An 11,229-nucleotide genomic window follows, 5' to 3' on the forward strand; every position below is an offset into this window, starting at 1 on the left:
CTTTCAGCATAGAACTAAAGGAAGGGGGGGGTATTTATTTTTTCTTAAAGAGATAATGTATATTTACATTGTGGATTCCATAATAAATACTGTGAGGAGTCAGAAGATATGGCTATTTTTGCTTTGAAAGAATGTCTCATGATGTTGAGAATAAAGGTTGAATTAGGCACATAAAAATATGGTATTTGCTGGATACCAAATGAGTTAGCTGACAAATAGTACTAGAGGAGGTCAAAAGAAGAAAATCACTCCAGGCTTTGGAAGAGTAAAAATGAATTAGGTTTAACTTCCAAGAATCTGTACAAATCCAATCAATACATAAGGCAATTCCTAATAAATTCAAGTTTACAAGAGTAGACAATCTTACTTTCTTTTCATTCCAGGTAGGCAAACGTCTTCTCTCCTGAAGTTCTTTGTAAAAATGAAACCTATGGTTTAGGCTTCCAATCCTGTCTTTTGCCTTCCTAGCGGTCCTCATGTTTTATTTTTTGGTTTGTTTGTTTAACATTGGTAAGAATCTTGAAAGCTGGGACAGATCATACTCTAATTCCCTTTTTACTCCCCCATTACACAGGAAACATTGTGGGCAAGAAGTCAATAGATTAGGTTCAAAGACATAAAAACTTGGCAAGAATAGTAATCAGATAAGTCATTTATACAAAATGAAACTATTCGGAGGTAATTTTTCCTAGTCACTTCCTTATGAAAATATCAGATGATGTTATGCATACTAATCCACACATTTTTTGTTTTATGGTTTAACCACAAACTATGAATGATTTCCCATATTAATAAATACATGTAAATAACATTATAATGCTCTATAATATTTTATTGTGTGATTGTGTCAACTCAGTCAATGAATGCCTACTGCTGAACATTTAGGTTCTGATTGTTTCCTTTTACAAAAAAATGGCTACATCATACATTTTTGTATGTATTTTAAGATGTGTAGTTGCTGGGACAAAAGATGTGAATAACTTTAGGGTCTTTGGTAAATACTGTCAGAACTCTCTCCAGAGAAGATATAGTAAAGCATCTTTACATTTCAGTATAACTGCCATATTCTTCTGAGGCTTCCTGTACTTTTTGGTTTGCAGGATTTTTTCATTTTTTGGTTTGTTTTGGGGTTTGGTTTTGTTTTTCAAGTAGGTTGCAGTATTACTTAGTATTCAGTGGACATAAACATTTGAAGAATAATTTCTCTCTTTGAAAGTATTCCTCCAACATATACAAATACCAGTGTATTCTTTCTCTAAAGGAAAATATAATGCAGAGAGAAATTAAACGCTGCTCAAATTCTGAAACTATTAAAATATAACATAGAAAGTTTTTAAGCTACGCAACGACTTTAGCAGCTGGTGGATCCTGCCATGCCAGTTTTTGCACAGAATGAAAAAGACACAGCAGGTTCCTTTGGAACATCAAACCGAGAAAATTGACTACAGCTTTAACAGACTTAAAAGAATTTTTTGGCAGAATGAATAAGTATGCATAATGGAGAAAAATACCTCAATCTGTAGGAAAAATAGATATATAAAGAGGCTAAACAAGAATGTTGCTGCCTGTTCTTTTCACAGCAATCTTCCACCTGTCCCCGACTGCAGTGTGTAGGGAACAAAGATTCAGAAGTATAAAAGAATAGCAGGTTGGTGAGTCTAGGATGGAGGCAGTATAGGGCTGTGTAAATCGCAGAGGACTTAGAGCCAGAAGACTTGAGTGACATGCAACAGTGGGTGGGCTGGGAAGCAGGAAGCCAGCCTTAAATCCCAACTCAGCTATTACTAATCCTGTGATCCTGGGCAAATAATGTGTCCCTTCTCTGGCTCAGTTTCCATATTTTAAAGTGAACACAGCACTAGTGACTAGCTTTCTCAGTGCCTGGCTCATATTAACTTTATTAAATATTAGCCATTATTTTATAATATAGTGTGAACTCAGGTAAGTCACTATCTTTTGTCTCAACTTCTTCAGCTATAAAATTAGACAAAGTGATCATGTGATGTCGCATCTAGAGCTGAAGGACTATGGTTCTAGGAGGACCACAACACACTGGATGCTACCATTAGAGCTGGTCTGTTGATAACTTGAAGCCAACAAAGTGAATATAAACAAAGGATTGAAAAGATGGGGGAAGGAGAGAGGAGAAGTAAACAAGTTACCTTTATAAATAGGGTTTTTTAATATCTACATTTATCATTTCATACTATAACTACATAAAAATTATGATACATTACATAGGAAGTAAAGTTACTACAACATAATCATTTGTTCATTTCAAGAATAGTGGGTGTTTTTCCAACTTCCTTTCTTCCAATATAAAGAGTCCTCCTAGATGTTTTCTATTTTCAAACATTCAACTGTTCTCATGGTTCTTTTCTTCTCTTAAATACAGAATACTATATACAATAATTTTGACCATCCTAAATACAAGACTTAAGTTTCACTTGAAATTAAGAAGTGGCAACATGTTGCTGGCTTTTAGCTGGGTTATAATTTCAACCCCAAATAAGGGCTCCTTAACCTTGAGTTTTAGTTTCAAGGAATCCTTAAAATGGACAATACTTTGTATATGTACATGTAGGTATTTTCTTGGAAGAGTGTTCATAGCATTTGAAAGATTTTCAAAGGCAAATTTGTTGCCAGAAATGTTAAGAATCATTGCCAAACTGAATTATTTCTTGAAAACATGACCATAGTTATTTTCTGAATCATGAGAGACTGTCTAGTGCCTATCACAGACAGCACTCCAAATAAATATTATGAAGTCAATTAACAAATGATTGAGTAACATTACTTGGCAATGAGGCTTTCCTTGACCATCCTATATAAAACAAATCCCCTGGTCTCCATATCTCCCTTACTCTTATTTTTTTTTTCCAAAGCATTCATAGTCATCTGATATAACATACATATTTATTGATGGTCTTTCTCTTAGGACTAGAATGTAAACTCCACAAGAGCAAGGACATTGTCTGTGTTTTGTTTTGTATTGCTTTTTCACTGCTGAATCCACAGTTAACATAGTAATCATTCAATAAATATATGTTGTATGGATATCTGATCAAACAATGCACTTTGCCCTGATTTCTTCTACAAATTATTTGTGTCACTTTGAAGTTCAAAACTCTTTTACACATCATTTTCCTTCTAAACTCTACTTTTAATATCTGTCAGCTTCAAACTTAATGAGTATACTCTCTGTTCAGGTGAATAATAAAAATCTTTTAGAAGAACTGGAGTAGGGAATCTATCATGCAACGTCTAGTTTGATCGTGTTACATGCAATAGGTTATTTGATATCTAAAACCTATAATCTCTTTTGTTTAAACAGATTTAATTCAGGTTTTTGCTAACTTCTTTTATAATGCAGATTCTGAATCCTAATGTGCCTAGAATTAGATAGAAAGCACTTGATATGTGGGGCTAAAGGCAGGTGGGATGGATGATTCATTTTACTACTTAATATGTGGTAGGCACTCTGCTTGGTGCTTTTCCAATCTGTAGGTTTATTCTCTATTTTAATGCTAACAATATTCTTGTAAAGCAGATATTTTGCCCTTATTTTTCATATGGTCAGAAGTCTTGCATTTGAATTCTTACTCTGCCAGTAACTGACTGTAATCTTTGACAATCATTTTAAGCTTCTGTTTCTTTATGAATAAAATGGGGAACATAACACTCAATGCCTATCAAAAGAGTGATGAAAATTTGAGACTATTTGTGTAAAATTATTTATGAGATCCAGATATTAATTATTATTTTCTATCATGCTATACACATTTGGACTTGAAAAAAGATCATTTCTTTATTAAACCTGACTACAATAAAACCCTCAATACGTAAAATTTCAAAAATTTAATTTATCAATATTTATATCATATTTTTTGCCTTCTCCATTAAAAATAATCGTAAGGTATAAAAAATTATATACTGTGATTAGCCAACATAATTCATTACTGGAATAGGTACTACTAAAGAATCTAGAGGAGTCTATAATATTCAGTTTACTTCTTCAAGCCGTACACTCAAATAACTTATTGGACACTTCATCAAATACATATCTAGTGCTTCTCTGTAGTGGCACTACTAGGTATTAGTAGTAGTTTATGTCTTAAAATAACCTTATGAAGTGTATTTTAATATACTAATTTTAGGGGTGAGAAAACTAAAACCAGGTAAATTAACTCACTCAGTGTTATAGTTACTGATGAAGATGAGATTCAAATCAGTATCTTTTAGAAGTCAAAGCCCATGTTTAACCATGAGGCTCTTTCCTCTAGTTTTCCTGGCAGCTTGCTATTTGAGGCTCTTGTTTCTTGAATTCCAGCACCTTCCATTCAGGCAATGTGGATTTGACTCAAGCTCCATTCCTAGGTTCTACCCTTCACTCTAGATTGAAGTCTAAATGTTCTCAACAGTCTGGCCATGAACCATTCCTAGTACGAATTTTCCTATGTTAAAAGAAACTTTCCACAATTTACTGATCTAGTAGGCTTTTATTCAGTGATTCATGAATCAAGCACATAGAGAGGAGCTCCCAAGAAATGTACAAGGTGAGAGAGCTTTATAGACCAAAGTGAGCAGGAACAAGTAAACTATTCTGGGCATTTGCTGACTGGTTAAATCTGGTAACTTTATATGGAGCAAAGGGAAGTCTTGGAGCTGGGTTAGGTAGCTTGTGCTGAACAGGAAAGCACGGGTAAGTTGACCTAGGCCTTCCTCTTCTGAGAGAGCTAAGCACGGAAACTTAGTTTTGGCTTGTTGTCATGGGCTTAGCACGAGCAACTCCATCTTGGGCCTATTCTGGTTACTTTAACACCTATGACATGGCTTTTCTTCTGCATGACAATGACTCCTTTCAGGATGTATCTCTTTGTTACTCTGGTATAGCACTGGATGAACCTTCCAATGGATACCGTATTAGTCAGCTAGGGCTGTCATAACAAAATATCAGATTAGGGGGCTTAAACAACAGAAACTTATTTTCTCACAGCCCTTGAGGCTGGAAGTCTGAAATCAGCACGCCAGCATGGTTAGGTTCTGGTCAGAGCTATCTACTTGACTTGTAGATGGCCTGGCCAACTTCTTGCTGTGTCTACACATGGCAGGCAGAGAACAACCCCTCTGTTGTCTCTTTTTATAAGGACACAAATCCTACTGGATCCAGACCCCACCTTTATGACTTCATTTAACCTTAATTATTTCCATAAAGGCCATATCTCTAAATATAGTCACACTGGGGGGTTGGAACTTCAACATATGGATTTTGGAGGGACACAGTTCAGTTTATAGCAAATACTTAAAGTGTTTACTATTCATGACAATTTGTGTCAGTTTTTCACTACCCTTTCATTCTTTTCCAAACCAAACTCTCCCATGCAAGGAATGCTACTGATTCTTAATGAAAGACAAAAGGATATACTGCTATAAAGGATAAACCTCTGTGGTAGACAATCCTTAAAATCTTAAGTGACCCACAATGATCTCTACATTCTGTTATTCACATTCTTAACTAGTCCCCATGCACAGTTCACTAGGGCTGGTCTTCCACATAGCATATGTGGAGTGATGATAGACCAGTTCCCAGGTTAGGTTATAAAAGACTGTGGCTTCCATGCTTTCATCTTGAGTTCTCTCTCCCTCCCTTTTTCCCTCATTCTCTCTCTCCCTCCTTCCCTTCTCCCTCAAATTCCATTGGTTAGAACTAAGTCACAAAGGCTCACCTAAAGAAAGAATACTAAGGAATGAAGTCTATCTGTATATCTAGTAAAAAGAAAAAGGGATTCAGTGGTCAATTAGAGGCCTCTTCCAAAACTGTGGCTCTAAAATTGGTCTCTCCATTGAACTCCATACCTGAATATCAAATTGCCTGCCTGTTGGACATTTCTACTTACAGCACAGTTTCTCAACCTCAACATTATTGACCTTTGGTCTATATAATTCTTTGTTGAGGGGATACCCTGTACATTACAGGATTTTCAGCAGCATTCCTGTCCCCTACTCATTAGATGCCACTAGCACTAAGCCATCAATTGTGAAACATGAAAATGTCTCCAGACATTGATGAATGTTGCCTGGGGGTAAAATAAGTCACCACCCTGATGTTCAGACATTGAAACTACTCTTTTGAATATAAACTCATTATCTCTTATAATATACTTTTCTTCTGAGTTCCATAATCCAGGAGATGGCAGAAAACTAACCCAGTGTCTCGACACCAAACTGATTTTTATGCTTGATTCTGTTTTCTCCCTTAATCCCAGCATGAAGATAATCATGAAATTCTTCCAGTTCTACTTCTTCAACATGTCTCAAATTATTTTTATTCTCTTTATTGCCAATGCCAACATAATAGTCCATACTTCCTCTTATTAAAGGCTTTCAGACTAGTCTCACAACCCTCATTCTTCTCTTCCTCTACCCCCAATAATCAACGATCAAAGAGAACTTCTTTAAAATGAAAATCTGGGGTGGCTACACAAGAAATGACATGACACTCCTGCAATTTTTATTTTCTGCCTAAGCTCTAACCAAAGGAAAAAAAAATTTAATGAAACAGTGAATAAGTAAAATCACAAATCATATGTTAAAAAGAATAACTGCCAAAGATAATAAGGTTCATAAAATTTAAACTTGCAAAGTCTAGTACTCTTACATTCCTCTAGACCTAGTTTTCAGGGGAAAGATTTTTCTAAAGTAAGTGAAGCTACCCAGTAAAGCACTACCTAAATTTATTTTACTTAGAACTTGGAGTTAATGAGAGATGATTAACAGGTTAATGATAAAATTATATTTTTTAAAAGGGACATAAAATATTAGATGTAGAAACCAAATCTCTTCACAGGCAGGCCATGGGAAAAGCTTGAGACATCTCTATAATTACCTAGCTTTATATCTCAGAATGTTCCAGAAAAACTGTCATTCTACATCAAGTGGGTGGTCATTTTCTCCCTTCCTACAAGGTTACAAAAAGGACCTCATGAATAAAAAGCAGGGTCTGTCTCTGGAAGTATTCCTGTTTTGGATTCCCGGACTCAATTCCAATGTGTGTGTGTTTAGGGGGAGGTCCCCAACACCAATAACAAACGATGCTCTGGACACCAGCTGGGTGTCCTACAACTCAACTCAATCCCAGCACTATCTACCCAGAAGTAGCATCATATTACACAGTTTAAGGGTTCAGCCCTACAAGTCTCCCATCCAATGCCCACTACAGACCTTAGTTGAAAGCCAAGGTTGTTACCTTTGCTTCTGACCAACTTGTTACAATTTGGAGGTTCCAACAACCACTTCCTCAGACTTCAGGCACCATTCAGAAGTCCAGGTTGTTACCTGTAGTTCTAGCTATAAATCAGACCTTCCCACAAGCCCTCCTTTGGTTTGATTAATTTGCTAGAGTGGCTCACAGAACTCAGAGAAACATTTTACTAACTAGATCACTGGTTTATTATAAAAAGATAAAACTCGGTAATAGCCAGATAGAAAAGATGCATAGGGCAAGGTAGGGGAAATGGCAAAGAGCTTCCATGCTCTCTGCAGACACACCACTCTCCCTGCCCCACGATGTGTTCACCAAACCGGAAACCCTCTGAACCCTATCCTTCTGGGTTTTTGTGGAGGTTTCATTATACAGGCATGATTGACTAAGTCATTGACCACTGGTGACTGAGTCAACCTCAAGTCCCTCTCCCCTCCCTGGAGGTCAGGGGGTAGAAGAAAAAGTTCCAATCCTCTAATCATGTGGTTGGTTCCCCAGGCAACAAACCTCCATCCTTAGTGAGGTCCAAAAGTAATATCATTAACATAACAAAATACACCTTTGTTGCTCTCATCACGTAGGACATTCCAGGAGTTTTAGAAGATTGGTGCCAGAAACAGTGACTAAAACCAAATACAGATTTCTTATAAGCCACAATATCATACTCCCTAAAATAGGTTTAATACCCTGGCATGGCAGAAAGACTGCACTGAATTTGGAAATTGGCAATTATACCCGTGTTTGACAGCAGGCTATCTTCATGTTAGAAAAGAGGGAAAATTCTAAATTACAAGAAGCCCTGCACCTGCCAATTTTTGTCATCTGAAAAGAAGGATGTATCAGGGGAGAGACTGTTTAAAAAACAAAACAAGCAAACAAAAAAAACCTACAAGACTTCACTCTTTCAACTCACAGGAAGCTAAATCAAGTAAAAAAAAGGCAAGTGTCAACGAGAAAGTTTCCATAGACCACAGAAGGAAGCTCTAACTGCCTGTAATTACTCCTAACTCTCCAGACACATACAGCATTATTTACAGAATAATGATCTGATTCCAGAAAAACCTTGATTTAAATACAAGAAATATCTATGTAAAATCACCATACTAGAAAGAGAAAATCACAAATCAAAGGCAGTTGAGGAGCACATAAAAAAGTCTGTATGTAACTAGTGAAAATTACGACTACTATTCCTTGAACTAAAACATGTCATGGAAGAAAATATGACATCCATAAAAGTAAGAACTTCAGGCATAGCTGAAAGATATCAACAAAGATATTCTGTAACAACAGAGGGATACCAACAGAGAGCTAATTATTCAGCAAGAAAAAAAAAAGATGGGGGAGGGTGAAGGAACTTCCAAATATAAAGGTTAAAAAAAAAAGATTTATGGATATTCTGGATTTACATGTAGCCTCTCCTGCATAATGGTCTCACTTCCTCCACGGTCCCTGATTGTCACTAAAGAGAATGTCTCAAGACAACAAGCTGAAGTTGCATGGCCTTTTCTAACCTAGTTTTGTAAGTTACACAACATCATTTCCACTGCATTTGATTGGTCAAGAGCAACATACTGTTTACCCAGATTCAAGCAGAGAGGTCAGAGATGGCAGGTTGGCAAGGTCAGATTGTAGAAGAGCATCTGGGATGAAACGTATTGTTTCATCCATCTTTGGAAAATATAATTTGCCAGAGCAAGATACATCAGGGCCACCTAGAAATAAGTGTTTCACACATGGTGGACATCCATCAGTTATGTTTTATAGAGAGAACAGAAAAGCAAGGGTTAAAAGAAGCATTAAGTAGAGATCAGTTAGAAAAGCTTCTAGTATAAACTTATAACCCTATTTTTTCAGAACAAGGAATGAGAATTCAATGGAAACCATTTGGAACTGATCAGTTCAGTAAAAGAGGTATACGTATTTCATTCAAGGTGTATGGTACCATCAGACGAGCTAGAAATAAGGTAACCGGATGTGGAAGCTTTAGGAATAATAATGCAGTCAGATAGTTAAGGTTGGGTAAGCTGGAAGGACATGAAAGCACACACATTACCTTATTCTAGACTGTGAAGTCAACAGATCAGGCCTAAAATGACTACGTTAAGATTCAGTGTTCGCTATACCACAGGAAGTACATAAGGAGATTCCCCAGAGTATCAAAATTAAATACTGCCATTTCTATCTGTATTTGTTTGTATCCAGAATGAGAAACTTATTTTCATGTGTTTAATATAAATACTGAGAATTTTACATATAAAAAGTACATAAAAATTTTTACACATATTGGGACTCTTTTTGGGACTTTTTTTTTTTTTTTTTTTTTTTTTACTAATAGTGGTATATGATCAAAATAGTTTAAAGATTACTGATAAATAGCTATGAAGTAATCACTTGAAGAAAGTAAATTATAAAAGCTTCACATTCGAAAAATGAACAAACAGGCACACACATACCAACTCGAATACAACAAAGATAGAGTGAGCAATTTTTTTTAAAGGCACAATAAAAAGAGAAGATATAAGAAAAATAAATTATAGGCATAAATAGAAACTCTTCTGTCATATCAAGATATCAAAACATTCCATTAATAAACAAACAAACAAACAAAAAACCTCTAAAAATGGCTCAACACAAAACACCATTGTAACCTTTAAAAAATAATCAGACTCATCTCATGAAGAAAACATAAATAAGCAAGCAAATGAAAATATATTAAAATCTGAAATAAAATATGAGCAAATTAAAACCAGTAGTACTTAAAATAGGGAGACAAATAGTTCACTATCAGGAATTTAATATAATCAGTGATATTTGTCAAAAAGTTAAAATATTACATTCTTCTCTGTAGATGCCAAGAAGGTTATATGTATAATAAGGGACCGACCACATAAATTATTGTAGAGCCATATGAGAGAAATATCTGCAGTTTTTAGAAAGATTAAGCTAAGGTTATAGGTACTCCGAATTGTGCACTACCTATTATTAATAGGGTTGAGGAGGGGAGCTTGTCACAGTAGAGTGTGCATAATATAATTCCTTAATATTGTCCGGGAGGAGGAAATTTTCCTTCACCCTTCTAAGTTCTTCTGGCTGGTCTAAAAATTAAATTGACATGAGACAGATTAATAAGAGAAAAACAGTTTAATAATATGTATACCTTCTGTATACACAGCAGAGCCCCAGGAAAACTGAGTAACTTGCCAAAATGGCTGAAACCTTCACCTCAAATACCATCTTCAGCCAAAGACAAATGAGGATGTCCGGAGTAAACGTTTGGGACTTCAAAGGGGAGGAAAGCAATTCACGTGGCATTTGGGGTGGTCCATGCAGAGCCCCAACATTTAGTGAGGGTATAAAACATTTAGTAGTAGCATAAATGAGTACAAGCCCTTCAAAGAGCAATTGAGGGAAAGTAATCAAAATTAAATACACAAATACTAGAAATGAAACTTCAAAAGTAACATATTTTACAGAGAAACCCACGTATGCTCGTGGAAGCGTGTTACTAGAAATATCTACCCGAGATAGTCTTTGTCTGATTGCTCCAAAACTTGGTTCACCATCCCTATTAATTGTTCTCATGTCTCCCTTACTTAGCTTTATTAAGGCACTCATCTCTCTGTATCACATTTACCTACTCTCTCACCAACTTTCTTTCTACTTTTAATTTACTTAAGGGCAGGAATTATTTCTAAATAATTGTATATCCAGGAATCTTTTATAATGTCTGGGAAAAATTAAGTGCTTAACAAATACTTCTTGAATAAATATTGAAGAAGAACAATGTGAGTAAGAAATGAAGTGTATCACTAAGTCACTGGTAAGGTAATATTATATTGAATCACTTTTAACGCTCCAAAATTTTTCATATTCCCACTTGGTTCTATTTCAGAGGAAATACTGTGCAGATGCTATAGGTATTTTAACTTCCGTATTTCTTCATTTCTTCCCTTTTGTTCTTTACACAT

The sequence above is a fragment of the Balaenoptera ricei genome, chromosome 5 (assembly GCF_028023285.1).
Source record: "Balaenoptera ricei isolate mBalRic1 chromosome 5, mBalRic1.hap2, whole genome shotgun sequence".
NCBI lineage: Eukaryota > Metazoa > Chordata > Mammalia > Artiodactyla > Balaenopteridae > Balaenoptera > Balaenoptera ricei.